Source organism: Xiphophorus couchianus, chromosome 2 (assembly GCF_001444195.1).
Source record: "Xiphophorus couchianus chromosome 2, X_couchianus-1.0, whole genome shotgun sequence".
In the NCBI taxonomy this organism is placed as follows: Eukaryota; Metazoa; Chordata; class Actinopteri; order Cyprinodontiformes; family Poeciliidae; genus Xiphophorus; species Xiphophorus couchianus.
Window position 1 is genome coordinate 32,221,204 of NC_040229.1, and position 6,000 is coordinate 32,227,203.

A 6,000-nucleotide genomic window follows, 5' to 3' on the forward strand; every position below is an offset into this window, starting at 1 on the left:
CTGAACAAGATGGAGTTTCAATACCAGAAAACTTCTTTTCAGAAATATTCGGGGATCAGACAGCCTCCATCATAACCGAGATTCATAGCAATGAAACAGTGACTGGTGAACTACAGCAGGAGACTGAAGACAAAATGGTGACTGAAATACAACAGAATGGGGATCAGCCAGATGAGAAAAGACCATTGGCTAACTCAAAATGTGTGAATAAGAGAGAGACGACAATGAAAGCTGAAGTAGAAACTGTTGTAAACCTAATAGAGACGGATCTATCAAACTTGATCCACAACAATAAGACACCAAGAACAGATGTAGAAACACTAGAGATCCCACAGACAGATTCTGAGCAAATAGAGACAAAACCTTACAAAGTCTCAGACGTAACAGGTGGGGTTCCTGTAGTTTGCACAGAAGGGGAGAGTGGTCTAATGGAAAAACAGAGAACATCGCCTCCACAGATAAAGGTTGCATTAAACAAAGAAGGAATTAAAACAACACCTCAGGAATCAGAGACTCAAGCAGCTGGAGAGTCAGCTGAGCAGAACAACGTCTCAGAACAAGAAGAGAGCGCCATGAAAAAGATTTCTCTGTGGAGGCGATTCAAAAAGGCTGTAACTCCATCATGTCTGCGCCAGTTCAAAGGCAGAAGTAACATCCATCCAGCGTAGACATCGATTTATATTAGATTTAAAAGGGGGTGGGGCCATGTGTGGGTTGGGTGATTGGCGGTAATTGGAAAAAGAGCTTCTGTTGTTGTTAATTGGACATTTTAATATTAAAAAGCCAGAACTGCACGGTGGGAAACGTCTCCCTGTGCAGCTGTGGGTTCACTCCGGGTGCTCCGGCTTCCCCCACGTTCAACATCAGTACTCATGTTCATTCATTGTAAGATTTTTATTTCTAATTCTAAACAGAAAATAAGACAACCACATTTATTAATTAAAGGGAGAATTGGAAAAAGAAAATGTGAACAACATGGAACAAAAAGAGCCTTTTAGAAATCTAAACCTATACAAATTGGAAAAGAATTTAGAAAATGATTTATCTGTCTGGACAATATAGATATATCTATTTCTAAATTTAATTATATATATAGACATAGATATCTATCTATCTATATCTATATGTAAATCTGTCTGACTCTCTATAAATGTATATAAATCTATATGTAGATATCTATCTATATATATATAGATATATAATATATATATATATATATATATAAATATATATATATATATATATATATATATATATATATATATATATATATACACTGTGTATATATATACAGTATATATATATAAACATATATATATACATGTATATATATATACCCCCCTTTTATACACACACACACATATATATACAGTACAGACCAAAAGTTTGGACACACAGTTGTGTCCAAACTTTTGGTCTGTACTGTATAAAAAAAATAAAAAATTCCCTTCTCACCCACCGCGCGTGGTTCTTATCCTCTGAGCTCGGGTCCTCTACCAGAGGCCTGGGAGCTTGAGGGTTCTCCGCAGTATCTTGGCTGTGCCAAGGACTGCACATTTCTGGACTGAGATGTCTGATGTTGTTCCTGGGATCTTTTGTAGCCATTGGTCCAGTTTGGGGGTGACTGCCCCGAGGGCCCCGATGACCACAGGCACCACTGTGGTCTTCACCTTCCAGGCCCTCTCCAGTTCCTCCCTGAGGCCCTGGTATTTCTCTAGTTTCTCGTGCTCCTTTTTCCTGATGTTGCAGTCGCTTGGTATTGCTACATCTACCACAACGGCTTTCCTCTGTTGTTTATCCATTACGACAATGTCTGGTTGGTTCGCCATTACCATTTTGTCTGTCTGGATCTGGAAGTCCCACAGGATCTTAGCTCTGGCGTTCTCCGCCACCTTTGGGGGTGTTTCCCACTTTGATCTCGGGGTTTCCAGTCCATATTCTGCACAGATGTTTCTGTACACTATGCCTGCAACTTGGTTATGTCGTTCCATGTACGCTTTCCCTGCCAGTATCTTGCACCCTGCTGTTATGTGCTGGACTGTCTCAGGGGCCTCCTTGCACAACCTACACCTTGGGTCTTGTCTGGTGTGGTAGGTCTGGGCCTCTATTGCTCTGGTGTTTAGGGCCTGTTCCTGGGCGGCCAGGATGAGGGCCTCTGTGCTGTCCTTGAGTCCAGCTTTTTCCAGCCATTGGTAGGATTTACTGATATCAGCCACTTGGGTTATTTGCTGGTGGTACATCCCATGTAGGAGCTTGTCCTCCCATGATGGTATCTCTGGCACCTCAACCTCCGTTCCCTGTTGTCTGAGATATTCACTGAGCACATTGTCTGTTGAGGCTTTGTCCCTGATGTATTTATGGATCTTAGTTGTTTTGTCCTGGACTGTGGTTCTCACACTCACTAGTCCTCTGCCTCCTTCCTTGCGGCTCGTGTACAGTCTCAGGGTGCTGGATTTGGGATGGAGCCCTCCATGCATTGTTAGTAGTTTTCTAGTCTTAATATCCGTGGCTTTTATCTCCTCCTTTGGCCAGCTAATTATTCCAGCAGGGTATCTGATTACTGGCAGGGCAAAGCTGTTTATCACACGGATTTTGTTCTTGCCATTGAGCTGGCTTCTCAGGACTTGCCTTATTCGTTGGAGGTATTTAGCTGTGGCTCCTTTCCTTGTGACCTCATCGAGGTTGCCATTTGCTTGTGGTATACCTAGGTACTTGTAACTGTCCTCTATGTCTGCTATTGTTCCTTCTGGGAGTGAGACCCCTTCTGTGCGGATGACCTTCCCCCTCTTTGTGATCAGCCGACCACACTTCTCTAGTCCGAATGACATCCCAATGTCCGTGCTGTAGATCCTGGTGGTGTGGATTAGTGGGTCGATGTCTCGCTCACTCTTGGCATACAGCTTGATGTCATCCATGTAGAGAAGGTGACTGATGTTGGCCCCATTTTTGAGTCGGTATCCGTAGCCAGTCTTGTTGATAATTTGGCTGAGGGGGTTCAGGCCTATGCAGAACAGTAGCAGGGACAGAGCATCTCCTTGGTATATGCCACATTTGATGGACACTTGTGCAAGTGGTTTGCAGTTGGCTTCAAGGGTGGTTTTCCACAGCTTCATCGAGTTTGCAATGAAGGCTCTCAGAGTCCTGTTGATGTTATACATCTCTAAGCATTCAATGATCCAAGTATGCGGCATTGAGTCATAGGCTTTCTTGTAATCAATCCAAGCCATGCACAGGTTGGTGTGTCGGATTTTGCAGTCTCGGGCAACTGTGCGGTCTACGAGGAGTTGGTGTTTGGCTCCTCTGCTATTTACACCGATACCTTTCTGTGCCGTGCTCATGTGTTTATCCATGTGTTTGCTTATCTTGGCCGCTATGATGCCTGACATGAGCTTCCATGTTGTGGAGAGGTAGGTTATTGGTCGGTAGTTGGGTGGGACTGGACCCTTTGATGGATCCTTCTGGATTAGGATTGTCCGCCCTTCAGTTAACCATTCAGGGTGAGTCCCACTTTGTAGCAGCTGGTTCATTTGGCCTGCCAGTCGCTCATGGAGGGCAGTGAGTTTCTTTAGCCAGTAGGCTAAAGAAACTCACATACTGTAAATGTGGATCTGTTGGAATGCTACTACTCAAGTATATATATATATATATATATATATATATATATATATATATATATATATATATATATATATGTGTGTGTGTGTGTGTGTGTGTGTGATTATCTATCTATCTATCTATCTATCTATCTAAGGCAGGGGTGTCAAACTCAAATACACAGTGGGCCAAAATTTTAAATTGAACAAGGCTGCGGGCCAAGGTTGAGCATTTTATAAATAAATATTGAACAAGCAAGGCTTATATAACTTAAAAGTGCAGGTGTGCATAATTGAGTTGCTAAAAATAATAATAAAACATATAAATGGCATATTAAAATTTAAATAAAAATTGAATGCCTCCCTTCTGAGGTAAATGTCAAAATTAGCTTTGTACACAGGCTAATAAATTTGAAAATAAAATAACATAACTATGAATAAATCATTAAATAAACTATGAATAAACCATTCAGGTCTTGGAGTAACAAGAAAAGGTGCATAGAAAACTTATTTATTGCTCATTTTGCGACACACTGATCTACTCTGATGCAGCCAAGCCAGATACCTGGCATCTTTTCTAGGATGCCAGTTCATCAATGTCGGGGCTCAGAGTTTGAGCTGAGGAAACCGTCATTATCGAACAAAGATATTCATAAGATAAGATAAGATTTATTGTCATTGTCATCAAAGATGTTCATCAGCCAGACGTCTCCCGTGAGACGTTTTGGTCATCTTCACTGAGGAGTAAAGTTGCTCACATACATACTGTATGTAAACAGATATTCTGTCTCCCACCTGTCCAGAAAAGTTCTATTTTCTGTCTTTCTTTTCGCCATTTTTTGGTAGTGTAACACTGTGACAGCTGTAGTTTGAGGTCGCAGTGTGGTTTGGGGGAGAGGCCCGGGGATGCGGGGTGCGCCGGGGCTTTCAACCCAACGAGTGCACAAGAAGACGGATCACCACCTTCCTAATACATCCATGTCCGCTACCATAAGTGCTATTGACACAGAGGAGGAGGCGTGTCTGCCTCTGTCCTGATTGACGCGCCAAAAAAACAGCAGAGCATTATGGGATTTGTAGTATAAGCGGTGAATGCGGCGTCACAGCGTTGCCACTGTATAATACCGGCGGGCCGGCTCTAATATTAATTTGAAATTGACTCGCGGGCCAAATATAATTTATAAATTTGGCCCGCAGGCCAGAGTTTGACACCTATGATTTAGAGTGACTTGACAATTTTTTCACTTGGGCCAGGTAGACTTGTTTTCCTCAATAAATAAAATCACTGTTTGAAAACATTTTTTTAAAAATTAATCAAGTTACCTATGTCTGCTTTAATATTTGCTTGATGATCTGAGACATTTAGGCGAGACAAAGAAAAATGATTGGGTAACTGGCAATCAGAAACACAGTGGGAGGTTTCTGTTCCGACAGGCATTGGAGAATAACAAGAAAATCACTGAAAGCAGCAGAAATGCTCCATTCTAATTCAGCTTTTTGTTTCCTATTTGTGACAAGATAGAGTGAATCTCACCTTCTATGTTTCTGTCGGTAAGTAAAAGGAAGATGTAATTTATCCTGATTCTCGCATGTCTCCTCCAATGTGGGCGATCTAACAGGCTGACAGATCCAGTTATTTCTACTGCCTCAGTTTTGTTATTAGATGAAACTTAACTAATGTCTGAAAACAAGAAAAGTTTTTCTACAAGTGCTGATAAGGCAGAAAGTAAAACTAATCATGCTGATAAATGGTGAACTAAATCCAGAGAGGACGTCGCACAACTGGCGTGTGTGTGTGTGAGTGTGTGTGATAGAGTGTAACCAGAGGCCTCCCACCAGGCGAGTCTTTCACACTTTTAACGAGGTAACAGGATGCAGAGTGTCGAAGAGATCGGCTTTTTTTCTCCTTACCGACTGTAGATCTCATTTTATTCCTCCAAAAAGCAAACAACAGCCGCAGGCTTTATGTTTTAACCTGCCACCCATCCGCCGCTCACACCCTATACACCAGCATCACGTCACATTTTACAAGATTATAAACTTTCAGAGTTACTGATCAGCATTGCTTGTTTGGCTTTAAGCAAACTGTACATCAGTAAAAAGAGGCACATTTTCAACTCTTAAATAGGTCAGTTTTGGGGTGAAAATGAAAATGTATGTATCAACAATATTCATAAGGATTTCCATGCCAGTGAAGTTATTCCACTGCAGCTAATGTGAGTTTGCTAAATTAATTTAGCTAAATAATACTATATGAAAAGTCTTCATTGGAGTTCGTGATCCAAAGGTGAAAGCATTGTGTCTTGGCAGATGTGTTCATCCAAATCGTCTCAAAGTGTGCTTAGCCACCAGGGGGCAGCAAAGCACGACAAACAGAGAACAAAACTTCCACCTTATTTAAATTTCC